This window comes from Mauremys mutica, chromosome 2, assembly GCF_020497125.1.
Source record: "Mauremys mutica isolate MM-2020 ecotype Southern chromosome 2, ASM2049712v1, whole genome shotgun sequence".
Classification (NCBI taxonomy): domain Eukaryota; kingdom Metazoa; phylum Chordata; order Testudines; family Geoemydidae; genus Mauremys; species Mauremys mutica.
Genome location: NC_059073.1, coordinates 245,956,262 through 245,973,898, shown reverse-complemented (window position 1 = coordinate 245,973,898; position 17,637 = coordinate 245,956,262). Strand labels below are relative to the sequence as shown.

The window sequence follows — 17,637 nt, the reverse complement described above, 5'->3', positions numbered from 1 at the left end:
TAGAGCCTGGGCTCCAGACCAAGCCCAGAAATATACACTGCAATGAAACAGCTCCACAGCCTGAGCCACAATCAGTTAGCATGGACCAGCTGCTGTTTTTTAATTGCAGTAGATAATGGCCTGCAGCTGCTGGGAGCAGCAGTTACAGGGAAAATCCTTCTCAGCCCCTACAGCATTAAGCTGGAGCATGCCCAGTACAGATAGAATCTTCAGAGAACTTAACTGCCAAATTCTGACAAGTATAAACTGAGATTTTTTTTCCCAAAGTTCATAACTTGACTGAATTTGGGTAGTAGGCTAAACGGCATATTTGGTTGGGCAAGAAACACATCTCTGACATTGTTTCCTGCACCCCTTATTAATTTCAAGCTCCTGCTCCAAAGCATGGAGGCATGCAAGAGCTTCTCAGTGAAACAGTTGTAAGAATTTTTTTAACATGGGCAAAATGAATTCTCCCATAATTCCATTCTTTGAAACAGATGTATCATTTTTGCTGCAACTTTGGTTAAAATAAAATAAGCCATTTTGGGCAGGGAAAATATCAACTGAAATGATTAGTTTGACAAAGTTATAAGTACCGAAAACAAGGACTGCAGCAATGGAGATAAGTGTGAACCCTGCTAGGCAACTGTATTTCTGTTATGAGTAACATATGTAAAACTACCTTGTGTTTGGGTTTTTGAACTGTTTTCCCAATGTGCTTGACCTCTTTGGTAGTCAACAAACAGTTGACATTTTCCATGCTTTGAACGGACAGTTTGGTTTTTTCATTGCTTTTCGTTCCAACAATGATTCCACTAATTCATACCACTTTTAGTTGGCAGGCACTGTGAACTAAGCAAATATTTGTAGGCACATTTTATAATTAGTTTTGTAGAGTATACAGTATGTGCTGTCCTATTTTTAAATTTCATTAGTATAGTTAAAATACAGTTGTTGAAAAGAACTAACCAGGAAAAAATAATCATGATTGAATACTTGCATTAAGCTTAGGGAATATTTTATTTAAAGGTACACTGAAAGCTTTTAAAATAATAGAATATGTAGGCTCAAGGTTCCAAATAAATTGTCTCCTAAAAATGACAATGTATAACTAAATCAGATGGTTGAAAATCACTCTGCTCTTGAGTCGCCTATTGTGGTCGTCTGCCTGGCTTCCCAGAACTGTGAACCACTGTTACCTCCTCAGTCTCAGCAACTGAGAAATTTGCAGCTGCAAAGCTATGTGTCAGCTCCCTGAGACACTAGCTTGTCTGTTATGCTGGCAAAATCTTCAGCATTCTGCCAGTCCAAATCTTGCCCAGCAGGTAACAATCAGTAAACTGCAGTTCCTGAGTTCCTCAGAGACACCTTTCTGCAGTACTCAGTTCCTCTTATTGTAACACCCACAAAACCTTACTGAATTTCATGCTCCTTCTAAGGGATAGTGCACAGCAGTTTATTAATTTAACTGGGGTTGACAAACCTTCCACTTCAATCAAAGTACAGTAACTCCTCGCTTAACGTTGTAGTTATGTTCCTGAAAAATGCTACTTTAAGCAAAACGATGTTAAGTGAATCTAATTTCTCCACATGAATGAACGTAAATCGGGGGAGGAGGGTTAGGTTCCAGGGAAATGTTTTTTGCCAGACAAAAGACTATATTTTTTATTTATATATAAACACACACACACACACACACACACACACACACACACACACACACACACACACACTATAAGTTTTAAACAGTTTAATACTGTACACAGCAGTGATGATTGTGAAGCTTGGTTGAGGTGGTGGAGTAAGAGGGTGGGATATTTCCCAGGGAATGCATTCCTGTTAAATGATGAACTAGCACTCAGCTGAGCCCTCAAGGGTTAACACTTTGTTGTTAATGTAGCCTCTCACTCTACAAGGCAGCATGAATGAAGGGAGGGGAGACAGCATGGCAGAGGGATACAGAGACATGCACCGTGTATGAGAGAGAGACGCACATTGCCCCTTTAAGTACTCTGACCCCACTCTAACTACACTGCCCTTTTAAGTAGATCAGCAAGTTGTGACAACAGCTGCTGCCAGCAAGCTCCCTCCATCCTGAGCCCTGCCGTGTCCCCCTTCTGCTCTATGGAGATGGGGTAAGTGGGGGGGGCAGGATGGGGAGAGGGATACTCTGACATTAGCATCCCTTCCCCCCCCCCGCCCCTGCACAGCAAGCAGGAGGCTCCCGGGAGCAGCTTCAAGGCAGAGGACAGGAGCAGCACATGGCAGTGAGGGGACAGCTGAACTGCCCGGCAACTGATAGCCTGCTGGGCGGCTGCAGCACAGGGAACTTAGGGGAGCGGTGAGCTGATGGGGGTGGGGCTGCCGGTCCACCCTGGTCCCAAGCCCCCACCAGCTAGCTCCAACGGGCTGCTCTTTCTGCAAGCAGCAGACAAAGCAGGCGGCTGCCAAATGGTATAAGGGAGCACTGTGCAACTTTAAATGAGCATGTTCTCTAATTCAGTGGTTCTCAAAGCTGGTCCGCCAGTTGTTCAAGGAAAGCCCCTGGCGGGCCAGGCCAGTTTGTTTACCTGCCACGTCCGCAGTTTCAGCTGATCGCAGCTCCCACTGGCCACGGTTCGCCGTTCCAGGCCAATGGGAGCTGCGGGAAGGCAGCCAGCACATCCCTCAGCCCACGCCGCTTCCCACAGCCCCCATTGGCTTGGAGCGGCGAACCACAGCCAGTGGGTGCCGCGATCGGCCAAACCTGTGGACGTGGCAGGTAAACAAACTGGCCAGGCCCACCAGAGGCTTTCCCTGAATAAGCGGCGGACCAGCTTTAAGAACCACTGCTCTAATTGATCAGCAACGTAACAACGAAACATCGTTAACCAGGACAACTTTAAGTGAAGAGTTCCTGTACTGAGACGATGTATGGTAAAAGTATAACAAGCTTCTTCTTCGAGTGATTGCTCCTATGCATTCCAGTTAGGTGTGCGCGCCGCACGTGCACGGCTCTCCGGAACATTTTTACCCTAGTAACTCCGGCGGGCCGGCTGGGCGCCCCCTGGAGTGGCGCTGCTATGGCGCCGGATATATACCCCAGCCGGCCCGTCCGCTCCTCAGTTCCTTCTTACCGCCCGTGACGGCCAGTTGGAACAGTGGAGTGCTCTCTCACCTCCACAGCCCTAGCGTTTCTCCATCTCTTCAGTGTATATAGTTGATTAACTTAGTTTAGTTGTTAGATTAGTTGAATAAGTTTAGTAGTTATAGTATAGTAAGGGAATTAGAGGGGTTAGCCCCTCTTCTTCCACAACCGGTGCGGGCTCATGCCCAAGGCACCGGGGTTTAAGCCCTGTGCGGCTTGCCAGCGGCACGTGCCCATCGGCGACCCGCACGACTCCTGCCTGCGCTGCCTCGGGGAATCTCACAGGACAGATAAGTGCCCGATTTGCACGGCGTTTAAGCCGCGCACGAGAAAGGAGCGAGACTCTCGCCTTAAACAGCTCCTTACGGAGTCGGCACTTCAGCCTCCCGCTCCGTCCCCGGCGCCGCCGAAACCGTCCTCGGCGCGCAGCGCACCAGCAGCACCGAGCCGTCCCGGTACCGACGCAGCTAAAGAGTCGCAGACGGCACCGAAGTCCCAGCACCGTTCCCTCTCCCCACAGAGGAAGCGGAAGACAGCGCACGCGGCTCCTAAGCCTCCAACTTCGGGACAGCTTACCCAGCCATCACCGGCACCTCCAGCACCGGCTGTGGTAGTGCACAAGCCGTGCACGGTTCCGTTGACTCCGGCACCTCAAGAGCCGTCGAGTCCAGTACCTCTCTGCTCCCCGGTGCCGACTGCGGTCGAGCTGCATCTCCCGTCCATGCCTGAGACATTCGCGACGGCGAGAGAGCTTATTGAGCTCGCAGAGGCACTGAGCCTCCGGCCCCCGGCACCGCCGGTGCGGGCTGTTCAGTCGGTGGGCAAGCCGGCAATGATGCGGCCCCCGACAGACGGGATGGACGGCGCGCCAAGCCTCGGACCCGGTCCCGATCCAGGCAACGGTCGCCGTCTCGTCGATCCCGATCCCGGCACCGATCTCCGTCTCAGTACCGCTCCCCGTCCCGGCACCGGTCGCAGTCCCGGTACCGCTCAGTATCGCGGTACCGGTCGCACTCCCGGCGACGCTCACGGTCCCGGTCACCGGACCGACGGTACCGTCGGAGGTCCAGCTCCCGGTACCGATCTCGACATTGCGACTCCCGAAGCCGCTCTCGTCACCGACGATCGAGGTCACGCTCAGGCTCCCGGTACCGAAGTGGTCGACGGTCCAGATCTCCATCCTGGCACCGTCCGGGGACAAGCTGCCTCCTAACACGGCGCACTCCATCAGCGCCTCTGCCCCCCTGTGGCCTTCGCGTCAGCCATCCGTCGCCTCCCAGGCGGGCAGCGGGACAGATCTCCAGGCTGCCACCCAGACCTGGGACCTCAGCAGTGGGGTTTTTGGGTCCCCTGGGCCTACCATGAGCCCCAAGGGCTCCCCTTTCCCCAGCACCCAGCGGGTGCTGAACGCAGGGTGCCAGAGGCCACGGTGAGCAGGCCTCCCCCAACACCACCGGGGGAGACCCTGTCGCCGTCAGGTCCCGCATTGCATCCGGGGCACGATTCAACTTCCCAAGCCCCGGAGCAGCCACCGGCAGAGGTGGTGGTACAGACTCTGTTTTCGTCTTCCTCTCCGGATGAGGCGGTGGCGGGTGCCGCTACGGCGGACCCTCCCCCGATTGACCTGCGGGCCCACCAGGACCTTCTTCACAGGGTGGCGAAAGCTATTGACCTCCCGGTGGCAGAGGTCCCGGAAGACGAAGACCCGGTGACCAACGTCATCGGCGCGGAGGCCCCGATGCGGGTGGCCCTCCCGTTTATTAAGACAATACAGAAAAATGCCACTACCATCTGGCAGTCGCCGGCGTCCGTCCCTCCTACTGCAAGGGGCGTTGAACGTAAATACTCGGTCCCCCCCACGGGATACGAGTATCTGTACACGCACCCCGCTCCGGACTCACTCGTCGTCCAGTCTGTTAAAGGCGCCGAAGTCGAAGGATGCCAGGCGCATGGACTTGTTGGGCCGGAAGGTGTATTCGGCGGGGGGTCTCCAGCTGCGGATTGCAAACCAGCTGGCCCTCCTAGCTCGGTACACCTTTGACATTTTCGTGTCCCTCACTAAATATTCGGAGCTGATCCCAACAGCTTCCCGGCAAGAGTTCTCGGCTCTGGTTGAAGAGGGCAGGAAAGCCTCCTGGTCCTCCATCCAGGCTGCTCTGGATTCGGCGGACTCAGGGGCCAGAACTTTGGCCTCTGGAGTGACTATGCGGCGCATCTCCTGGCTGCAGTCCTCCTTGCCGCCGGAAGTGCAGTATACCCTGCAAGAACTGCCCTTTGAGACTCACGGTCTGTTCTCGGAGAAAACGGACTCCAGGATACAGACCCTGAAGGACGGTCGTATAGCTATCCGCACTCTGGATATGCACACACCAGCTACCCAGAGGCGCTCTTTCCGGCAGCAACAACCCTACTGGCCTTTTACCCGGGCCAGGTCAAGGCCCTATACTAGTCGGCGCAACAGTCTAAACCGCTGTAGACCTTCCGGCAGCAGGCGCAACCAGGCCCAGGTGTCGTCCAAGGCCCCACAAGGGCCCAAGCAACAGTTTTGATGGGACGCTCGAGGACGGCCCATCAGTCTATTCCCAGGATCCAACCCCTTTGTTTTGCAACCGCCTTTCCCGCTTCCTCCCGGCGTGGTCCCAAATAACATTGGACAGCTGGGTACTCCGTACTATCCAGTATGGTTACCGCCTTCAGTTTATTTCGCCCCTTCCTTCCCGCCCACCTTCCCCGTCCCTCTTTAGGGACCCCTCTCACGAGCAATGCCTCTTGCAAGAGGTCGAGACGCTGTTGAGGTTGGGTGCCATATAGGAGGTGCCGCAAGACAGGCGGGGCAGGGGATTCTATTCCCGTTATTTCCTCATCCCCAAGGCGAAAGGAGGCCTCAGACCCATACTGGACCTCCGGGAGCTCAACAAGTACATGGTCAAGCTCAAATTTCGCATGGTAACCTTGGGGACCATCATTCCCTCCCTGGATCCGGGAGACTGGTTTGCCGCCCTCGACATGAAGGACGCGTACTTCCATATCACGATCTACCCTCCCCATCGACGCTATCTACGTTTCATGGTCAACAGTGCACGCTACCAGTTTGCGGTACTACCCTTCGGCCTATCCACCGTGCCGAGAGTATTCACCAAGTGCATGGCGGTAGTTGCTGCAGACCTCCGCCGTCGTCGAGTTCACGTCTACCCTTATCTCGACGACTGGCTGGTTCGCGGGCCATCCCAACAATTGGTAACAGACCAAATTGCCGAGATACTCTCCCTGTTTCGGGTACTGGGCCTTCTCGTCAATGCCGAGAAGTCCTCACTGACTCCATCGCAGAGAGTGGAATTTATCGGAGCGGTCCTCGACTCCACAGTGGCCAGGGCCTGCCTCCCTCGCGCTCGACACCAGACGATGGTCTCCATCATCCGAGACCTGCACGCTTTTCCCACTACGACAGTTCGGTCCTGCCTACGCCTCCTGGGCCACATGGCATCGTGCACGTTTGTCACCGCCTACGCGAGGCTGAGCCTTTGCCCATTTCAATCCTGGCTGACGTCGGTGTGCCGCCCGCACCGCGACTCCATAGACAGGGTAGTCACGGTCACGAAGCCTACCCTCGCTTCGCTCAGCTGGTGGCTGGACCCAGAGGTCGTGTGTGCAGGAGTCCCGTTCCGCCCTCCTCGTCCGTCCGTGACACTGACAACGGATGCCTCGGCGCTGAGATGGGGGGCCCACCTGGGCGACCTTCACACCCAGGGCCTCTGGTCGCCCCAGGAGCTCTCCCTCCACATCAACGTCCGGGAGCTGCGGGCAAATCACTTGGCGTGCCACGCCTTCCACGCCCGTCTGCAAGGCCAATGCGTAGCGGTGTTCACGGACAACACGACAGCGATGTTTTATGTGAACAAGCAGGGCGGAGCCCGCTCCTCCCCGCTCTGCAAGGAAGCGATGCTCCTGTGGGACTTCTGCGTGACCCACTCAATTCACCTGGAAGCGTCCTTTCTTCCGGGAGTGCAGAACACGCTGGCCGACCATCTCAGCAGGTCGTTCCTCTCCCACGAGTGGTCCCTCCGTCCAGATGTCGTGCACACAATCTTCCGGAGGTGGGGGTTTCCCCAGATAGACCTATTCGCCTCCAAGGAGAACAGGAAGTGCCACCTGTTTTGCTTGTACCAGGGTCGCTCGCCAGGCTCCCTGTCGGACGCATTCCTTTACTCCTGGACGGATCACCTCCTCTACGCCTTCCCTCCATTCCCGCTCGTGCACCGAGTGCTACTGAAGCTTCGGAGGGACAGAGCCCACGTCATACTCGTAGCTCCGGCCTGGCCGAGGCAGCACTGGTACACCCTGCTGCTCGAGCTCTCCGTTCGGGATCCCATCCCCCTTCCGTTATGGCCGGACCTCATCACACAGGACTTTGGCAGACTCCGCCATCCGAACCTGCAGTCCCTCCATCTTACAGCTTGGTACCTGCGTGGTTGACCCACGCAGAGAGGGACTGTTCGGCGGCAGTACAGCAAGTCCTGCTAGAGAGCAGAAAGCCTTCCACTCGCTCCACCTACCTTGCGAAATGGAAGCGGTTCGCGCTCTGGTGTGATCAACGAGGACTCAATCCATTCGTAGTCCCTGTCCCTACCATCCTGGACTACCTCTGGTACCTTAAGGAGCAAGGTCTTGTGGTCTCCTCCTTGAGGGTACACCTGGCAGCAGTGTCCGCCTTTCGTCCATCTATGGGAGGTCGGTCCATCTTCTCCAACCAGATGGTTTCCCGCTTCCTTAAAGGTCTGGACCACTTGTACCCGCCGGTGCGGCGTCCTGCCCCGACCTGGGATTTGAACCTCGTTCTGGCCAAGCTTATGGGACCGCCCTTCGAGCCTCTGGCCACGTGCTCTCTGCTCTACCTCTCCTGGAAGACAGCCTTCCTTGTCGCAATTACATCAGCAAGACGAGTCTCTGAGCTCCGTGCTCTAACGGTTGGTCCACCATACACCGTCTTCCACGGAGACAAGGTGCAGCTTCGACCACACCCGGCCTTCCTCCCTAAGGTGGTGTCGGCGTTCCACCTCAACCAGGAGATCTTCCTCCCGGCGAAGCCGCACGCCTCCCCTCGGGAGCAACAGCTTCACACCCTGGATGTCCGCAGGGCCCTTGCCTTTTACATCGAGCGGACGAAGCCCTTCCGGCGTTCGACCCAGCTGTTTGTAGCAGTCGCCGACCGCATGAAGGGCGAGCCGGTCTCCTCCCAGCGGATTTCCTCCTGGGTAACGGCATGTATTCGGACATGCTACGAGCTTGCTCGCGTGCCACCATGCCGCCTCACTGCTCACTCGACGAGAGCGCACGCCTCGTCGGCCGCCTTCCTGGCCCATGTCCCCATCCAGGACATCTGTAGAGCGGCCACCTGGTCTTCTGTCCACACCTTCGCCTCCCACTACGCGTTGGTGCAGCAATCCAGAGACGATGCAGCCTTCGGCTCAGCAGTCTTACACTCTGCCACGTCTCACTCCGACCCCACCGCCTAGGTAAGGCTTGGGAATCACCTAACTGGAATGCATAGGAGCAATCACTCGAAGAAGAAAAGACGTTTACTCACCGTTGTGACTGTTGTTCTTTGAGATGTGTTGCTCCTATCCATTCCAGACCCGCCCTCCTTCCCCACTGTCGGAGTAGCCGGCAAGAAGGAACTGAGGAGCGGATGGGCCGGCTGGGGTATATATCTGGCGCCATAGCGGCGCCACTCCAGGGGGCGCCCAGCCGGCCCGCCGGAGTTGCTAGGGTAAAAATATTCTGGAGAGCCGTGCACGCGCGGCGCGCACACCTAACTGGAATGGATAGGAGCAACACATCTCGAAGAACAACAGTTACTACGGTGAGTAACCGTCTTTTATTAACATAAGGATGTAAGTTAAAGTGATACCAAGTATAAGCAATAAGGATAGAAATGATTGCAAACAAGCAAAAGTAAAAATGTTTCTAAAACTCAACAAACTGGATCTTTTTATTCTGAGATGTTTGTCTGACCCCCACCATTCTTCCAGCTTGGCTGGCCCTTTCTTTAGCCAGGACCCAACATGCGGAGCTCAAAGCACTTGGTTTCTTTGACTCTTCAGTAAAAGATGATTTAGGGGTTCATTCCCCTTCTTTATATAGTCCGGTAAAACTTTTAAATTTGTTCTTCTGAAATGTATCCCTAGATAAAGTTCCTTTCTCCTGTTTGGTGTAGACACCATGCTGGCGTCTCTCCTTTTGTGTGTGTTTTTTTTTTTTTTTAAGAATTCAAATGATGTTCCTCCAATCTCTGATACCCATTGTCTTTTGGCCACACCTGACTTTATTTACATTGGAGACACACTCAAGCAGGCAGAACCACATTCTTCTGTCTAGGAAAAAAAAAAGGCTGATTTGCCTCCTTGGTCTGTTTATAGACTCCAAAACGCAATATCACCGAATAGCCCATAGTTTTACATATAGCATTAATACATACACTTCACAATGACTTTAATCACCTGTGTGTCACCAGTTCACATATATCTTACATGATACCTTTTAGACATTAGATTTAGATTATGACAACAGTGAGTTGAGGTACACTGCGCTGGTCAGGGCAGCTGAAACTGACTACTAGATACCAGAGTTCCTTGCCTTCTGACATTGGGGTGCTCTAGGATCACGCTTACCATGACACCTGAGCTAAATTTCTGGGTTTTTTTCCCCCATAGCAACACTTGAGGAATATCACCATCAGCTCAGTGCAGTGCTGTAGGTGAAGCTTTCTGTTCCGTTTTGGGTATAGTGAGGCAGTCAGTTATTGCAAGACACCCCCGAGCCTGAACTCGCATTTTGAATGCTTGAGGGCACTTTTTCTTTTCTCCTTCTTAAAGATTGATCTTTTTGGATTAAAAAAGGATCATTTTCTTTTCAGCCAATTCTCTATACCTTATCATTATAATAATGAATGCTGTTTAATCAAGATTTAGTGATTGTTTTCAGTGTGTGTTTTTGTTTATTTGGGGATGTTTGGTTAAAAAAATTGACTAGAGCATGGGGGTTTCTGGTATGTTTATGTCTGTGGTTGTTGAACATAATTTTTCTTCAGTTTTTTAACACTGTACCAAATTGAGGAATCTTTGCCTAATTAAATTTCCTTAATTCATCTCAAGACCCTGTCAAAAATGTTGTGACATTGGGATGAAGCCCTTGGTAGGGTAATCAATCAGGTATACTTGGTTTTAATTCATTTTCTGTGAAAATGAGCAAATACACTTTCTTTGAAGAGGACAACATTTCTAAAGTGGCCAAATAATATTGAAATTATAAAAAAGTTCCCATAGGATTATAGTGATAGTACTTTCAGCTTATATCAAAGCAAACAGTGAAATTTGATTATATTTCAACTCTCCAAATAGTGGTAGGCCCAGGACTTTTGTACTGGCACAATTTTGAAAAAATAATGCAGCCTGCAAGCTTCTCTGTAACAAAAAATGACATCTTTTCTTTATTCAGTTTTTCTCCCCCCTCATTTATCTTCTCTCCCTGTTATCTCCCATTGGAAACTTCTACTGCAAGCCATCTACAGACTAACTTGAACCACTAGCAGTCATGGTAATCATCACTATCTAATGTGTCTGGTTGCTATGGTAATGCAAGATATGAGGATTTTACATATAACTTTCCCTCCATTTTTTCTTTAATTTTAATTTTTATCCGGTGAGAGTGAAACAAACTGAAACTCATTTGAGTGTCTGACATTGAATTTTTTAACTGCAGCTATTACCATCTCTGAAAATTATACATTGGCAGCTTCTGTTGAAGTAGTACAAAAGATCCATCAAGAAATAGCTGCCTAAATTAAAAAAATCTGTATCCAAAGTTTCCAGCACATTATTTTATTTTCAATTTTTGGAGGGTTATGCCAGTGGTCCCCAACCTTTTTGTCTGGCGGGCACCAGACGAAGGACTGTGGCGGAGGTGGAGCATCTGCTGAAATGCCGCCAAATTTCTGCGGCATTTCAGCGGCGACGCCTCTTGATGATGTCGTTTGGCGGCAGTGAGAGGTGTCGTCGCCGAAATGCCGCCAAAATTCGGTGGCGGCGCCTCTCGACGACGACGCTTGTCAGCGGCAAGCGGCGTCATCGAGAGGCTTCGGCGGCATTTCGGCGGATGCTTGACCGCCGGCCAGGACGCGGGCACATTTAGATGGCACCCGCGGGCACTGCTTTGGGGACCTTTGGGTTATGCCATATAGAAAATGTAGGATTTAACAAGACTTAATTCAGGGGCCTAATTTATTTATTTGAAAGCTCATTCACACAGCTTAGTTACGCACTGTTTTGAGTGGGTACGCATATGCCTAAGACTGGAGAATTGTAGCTGGTGTGTCTGTTGGTCCATGCCTGCACTCTTGCTTTCTAATACATTATCATTTTGTTTACCTGGAGCGTCTGCAGGCATGGAGCCTTTAGCTCCCTTTAGCCGCGTTTCGCCATTCCCAGCCAATGGGAGCTGCGGGAAGAGCTCTCGTTGGCTGGGAACGGCGAACCGCGGCTACAGGGCTCCAAGCCTGCAGACACTTCAGGTAAACAAAACGTCCCGCCAGGCCGGAAGCCAAAGTTTGCCAACCCCTGAAATATAGGGTCGACATATAAAGGGTCATGTAGTTTTTTGCTATTTTTACCTAACCATCTTGGGGAGTCAGCTTATAAAGGAATGGGCTAATGAACAAGTATATACGATTTGTTACTATGCTTTGGTGTCCACCTAGACTTAAGAGGTGAGATTCAATAAGCAAAAAAATGACATTAGTGAACATTCGAACAAGGATCATGACAAATATTGCAGTTATTTGTGAGATAGCAGATAGCATGATTCTAACTATTCTGTAAATGTAACAATATTAAAATATTCTGAGATAGGATCAACTTCTTAATTGAAGTCTGATCCCATAATATTTATATTTGTCAGTGTGGATGGAAGGAATAATGCTAGCAACTTCTAAGTATAAAGATATTGATCGTGCAAAAAAGGAAACCCACTGCTTCTGTGGTAGCAGCAAATAGATTTTGTAATTTCAGGAAATTAGCAAATCTAGGAAGAATAGATTGTCAATGTAATAACATATTTGGTCTGTTTCAAGACATTTGGCCATCATAATTTGAATGCATAACAGAAAAATGCAGATGAGTTTGTCATACTATTATTTTCTGTGTCCTGAAAGAGCTGATACCTGTTTGTCTGGTACTGTTCATTTAATTGTTCGTGTGTGTTTTGTTTTTTTTTCCCTCTGATTTGAATTTTGCCTTACGTTATTACTTGTTTTCTGTCCAACATTTTTCAAATATGTCAAACAGTCCCAGTGGAAAGGTGGAATGACTATTAGCTTGGAAAGAAAAGTTTGACCATTTCCTTAATGATTGGACACTTTCTGGGATTTGAAATAGGTGAAGACCTAGTATTTAGACATCTTGATACCACAGCAGATATAGCCTTGGGATGCCCATTTCAGAGCATAAATAGAAATAACTTACTGTTCTTCTTTGAAGAGTGTCCCTGTGGGTGCTCCACTTCAGGTATTTTGGCGCCCTGAACTTGTAATCAGAGATTTGTAGTAGCAGTGTCCAGTTGAGCTGTGCACGCGCCATAGCTGTCTCGCGCCGTTCCAAGTGGTTACATTGTGGTGTGCAGCCAAGCCTCCCCCAGTTCCTTCTGTACCACCTTTGGCATGAGTCAGAGCGACAGCAGCGCTTTCTCTTACCTCAGATAAGCTTAATAGTTCATAGTTGTTCCTGATAGTGTTAGTGTTTAGTTGTAGTTAGCTACTCTATTCCCTTGTCCTTTACATCTTATATTTTACTTTTATTTTTTTCTTCTTAAAAAAAATTATATATCTTTCTCTTTCCACACATTCCGATTCCAGAACCATTTGGAGACAGTCTGTCACTATACTACCCAGTCTTTCCACACATTCCGATTCCAGAACCATTTGGAGACAGTCTGTCACTATACTACCCAGTCTGGAACACCATCACAACAGACAAATGGGTTCTAGAGATTATCTGGAATGGCTTCTCCGTCCCTTTTATTTCTATCCAACCTACTCACTCCCCCTCCCCGTCCCTCTTTAAGGACCACTCTGATGAACATCTATTACAACAGGAAATAAACCACCTCTTACAGTTAAGTACCGTGGAACCCATACCATCTCAACATAGGGGGAGAGGTTTTTATTTCCATTACTTTCTTACTCAGAAAAAGAGCTGCAGGTGGAGACCCGTCTTGGATTTACGAAAACTCAACAAATTAGTGACAGTGGTGATGCTATCCGCAGTAATTCTGGCATTAGAGAAAGGGGATTGGCTCTTGGCCCTCGACTTCCAGGACTCTTATTTTCATATTACCATTCACCTGTCACACACAAGATTCCTGAGATTCACCCTAGGGCATCAACATTTCCAATACAGAGTACTACTCTTTGGCCTGTCCACTGCCCCAAGAGTTTTTTTCCAAGATTCTCGTTGTCATTGCAGCTCACCTCCACAGACAAGGAACGATGATATTTCCATACATAGATGACTGCCTGATAAGGGCATCAATGCAGCAAGGAGTGATAAACGCCATGCAGACCACGATTACACTGTTCACAGACCTCGGATTGCAAATAAATGTACCAAAGTGCCCACTGGTTCCTGTTCAACTGTTGGAATTCATAGGACTGTCTCACAGCAATGTTACCCCAACAGCGCTTCCTCACTCTATTCCCTTGTTGGTTGGGCACATCTATGCGACAATACGATCCAAGGCCGCTAGTCTCCAGCAGAGTCCAACCTGCACATAAACTTATTAGAGCTAAGGGCAGTCCGAAATGCATGCGAGCACTTTCTCCATTTAATCAAGAACAATGCCATCAAGATCCTTATGGACAATATAGCATGCGTGTCCTATATAAATCGCCACAGGGGAGCACGATCGTACCCCCTATGTACAGAGGCAATACGCCTCTGGAATTGGTGCATCACCAACCACATAGAGATATCGGTTTTCTATCTGCCAAGATGTCAGAATACAACAGTGGCTCAACTAAGCAGGGATTTTTCCACAAACCCACAAATGGAAGATGGATCCCAGAATTCTCAAAGCCATATTCAAACTATGGGGGTTCCCCTCCATAGATCTCTTTTGCAAAAGGTCAGAACTCCAAGTGCCCACAATATTGGTCCCGGGCCAGATTGGGAAATCACTCACTAGGCGACGCTCTCCTCATAAAATGGGAGGCGCCACTGATGTATGCATTTCCTCTGACCCCATTCCTGAGCCGAGGCATTCACAAGATCAGGCAGGACAAATCCAGGATCATTCTCATTGCACCCACATGGACTAGACAAATGTTCCCATACCTGTGACAGATGGCAGTGATACCACCTCAAACCCTTCCGTTAGTGCCTCACCTTCTGTCACAGAATGCGAGGTGTGTCCATCACCCCAACCTCAGAGTACTCCATCTCAAGGCCTGGTTACTCCATGGCTGATGTGGGTCAAGAAGGACTGTTCTGAGGATGTGAAAGACGTACTACAGAACAGTCTGAGAATAAGCATAAGAAAGACACATATCATAAGTGGAAATGATTCTGCACTTGGTGCCAGGACAAATAGATCTTTCCACAGTCGGCCCCACTGCCAAGTATCCTTGACTATATACTGGGGTTTAAAAAATTGGGGCTATCCACAAGCTACATCAGAGTACGCTTGGCTGCCATCACCTCCTTCCACAACAAGGTGGACAGAGTCACTATCTTTGCTCACTCAACAATTAAATACTTTTTTAAAGGCATAGAAAACACTTATCCCACACTAAGGCCTGATCTACACTATGAGTTTATCTCGAATTTAGCAGCGTTAAACCGAATTAACCCTGCACCCGTCTACACAACGAAGCCCTTTACTTCAATATGAAGGGCTCTTAATATCGATATCTGTACTCTTCCCTGACGAGGGGAGTAGTGCTGAAATCGATATTGCCATTTCATTTCCTGTTTGCCCAGCATGGAGCGCTGATCAGCACAGGTGACCATGCAGTCCCAGAATCAAAAAAAAGCTCCAGCATGGACCGTACGGGAGATACTGAATCTGATCTCTGTATGGGGAGATGAATCTGTTCTATCAGAACTCCGTTCCAAAAGACGAAATGCCAAAACATTTGAAAAAATCTCCAAGACTATGATGGACAGAGGCCACAACAGGGACTCAACATAGTGCTGCGTGAAACTTAAGGAGCTGAGACAAGCGTACCAGAAAGCCAAAGAATCAAATGGACGCTCACGGAGGGAGGGGTGACTGACAACTGTAGCTATCCCACAGTTCCCGCACTCTCCGAAAACCATTTGAATTCTTGGCTGAGCTCCCAAAGCCTGAAGAGTCCAAAACATTGTCGCAGGTGGTTCAGAGTATATGTCGTCAGCCCCTTCCCCCCCTCTGTGAAAGCAAAGGGAAAAGAATCGTTTGACGGAAATGACGGATATCAGTCCTACTGTACCGTTTGCCATCCACAAGGCGAGGCAATGGGATGCTGCTGTGTAGCACAGCAGCACCACGTCTGTCAGCAGCATCCGGTAGACATACGGTGACAGTGAAAAAAGGCTGAATGGGCTCCATGGTTGCCATGCTATGGTGTCTGCCCGGGCAATCCAGGGAAAAGGGCACAAAATGATTGTCTGCCATTGCTTTCACGGAGGGAGGATTGACTGACGACATTTACGCATAACCACCTGTAGCAGGGTGGACCCTGCTCCTGCTGTGAAGAGGTTTAAAAAGTGGCCTGGCAGGGCTTGAGAGCAGTGGCTCTCAAGGCTGAGTTGATTGGGGAAGTGGCTGCAGCTGGGGGCCACGCCCCAAACAGAGCAACAGGGCCTTATAAGAAGGCAGGGAAGCCAGAAGCCAGACAGTCTCTCTTTGGCTGTAGAGAGAAATGGGCCTGGCTGCTTAGGAAAAGAGACAAGGTACCTAGGGTGAAGCAGGGCTGGGGACAGGCTAAGGAGCTGGGGAGCTCTGGCCTAGAAAACCCCAGGCTGCGGCCTAGCATAGGGCAAAAGGTACTGGGGGTTGCAGGGGGCAACCTAGGGGTAGACAAGGTAGCAGGTCCAAACCCCCTTTGCCGATGATGAGTACTGGATACTGCAGTCTGCCCCAGCGAACGGGGGCTAGATAGAGACTGGGCAGTAGCCACTACTGAGGCGAAGTGGGGATAGTAGGGTGGGGGGCTCCCCTGAGAAGGGGAAACCCAGTTAAAGGTAAAAGGGGCACCGGGGTCCTGGGAGGGACACGGGGGCCAGGAGAAGACAGGGGGATCACTGGCCTGCAGAGGGCGCTCCGAACACTGGAAAGAGCTAATTCCCCAGAGCAACCAGTAGGAGGCGCCGCAGGGGTGAGTCCGACCCTGTTACACCACCCGTGACAAATTTTTGGCCCCATCAGGCATTGGGATCTCAACCCAGAATTCCAATGGGCAGGGAGACTGCGGGAACTATGGGATAGCTACCCACAGTGCAATGCTCCGGAAGTCGACGCTAGCCTTGGTACATGGATGCACACCGCCGAATTAATGTGCTTAGTGTGGCCGTGTGCACTCGACTTTATACAATCTGTTTCCAAAAATCGATTTCTGTAAAATCGGAATAATCCCGTAGTGTAGACATACCCTAGGAAACCCTACTCCCGTGTGGGATCTCAACCTTTTTCTACAGTCACATGGGAAAACTGTTTGAACTCCTTGCAACTTGCTCTTTGTTGCACTTATCAGTGAGGGTGGCTTTCCTCATTGCAATCAAGTCTGCAAGACGAGTGGGAGAATTAGGTTCCCTAACAGCACACCCACCTTATAGTATATTCTTTAAGGATAAAATTAATCCTATGTTCGCATCCTAAGTTCATACCCAAGGTTGCCTCTCCTGTTCATCTCAAGGAGCCCATTTACTTACCTATATTTTTCCCGAAGCCACATGCTGACGGGAGGGAGACCTCACTCCATACGTTAAATGTTCACAGAGCGTTAGCTTTCTACATAGAACAAAAACATTCAGAAAATCATCTTGAATATTTGTTTCCATAACAGAACGCTCAAAGGGCCAAACAATCTCAAAACAGTGTATTCAAATGGATATCTGGGTGAATCCATTTGTGCTACCAAAACAACAATCTGCAATCCCCACCGGGAATTTGCACGCACTCCACCAGAGCGTTATCAACATCTGTGGCCTATCGCTGACATTTGCAAAGCAGCTACTTGGGCATCAGCCCATACTTTCACTAAACACTATGCTTTGGAACAACAATCAGCAGCAGATGCTCAGTGTTATCCACCATCAATAAACCAATTCTGAAGCCCCTTCCCTCCACTGAGGGGCACTGCTCTACAGTCACCTAAAGTGGAGCACCCACAGGGATACTTTTTGAAGAAGAGAAGGTTAATCACCTTGTGCAGAAACTGAGGTTCTTTGAGATGGGTGCTCCACTACCCTCCCTCCTCCCCTCTGCTTTGGAGTTTCACA

At 50.0% G+C, this 17,637-nt stretch overlaps 1 protein-coding gene across 2 annotated transcripts in view; it reads left to right on the top strand.

Annotated features, from left to right (window-relative positions):
• The window catches only part of GLCCI1 (glucocorticoid induced 1), a 111,873-nt gene that overhangs the window by 62,752 nt on the left and 31,484 nt on the right, over positions 1 to 17,637 (top strand). The window lies entirely within an intron of this gene.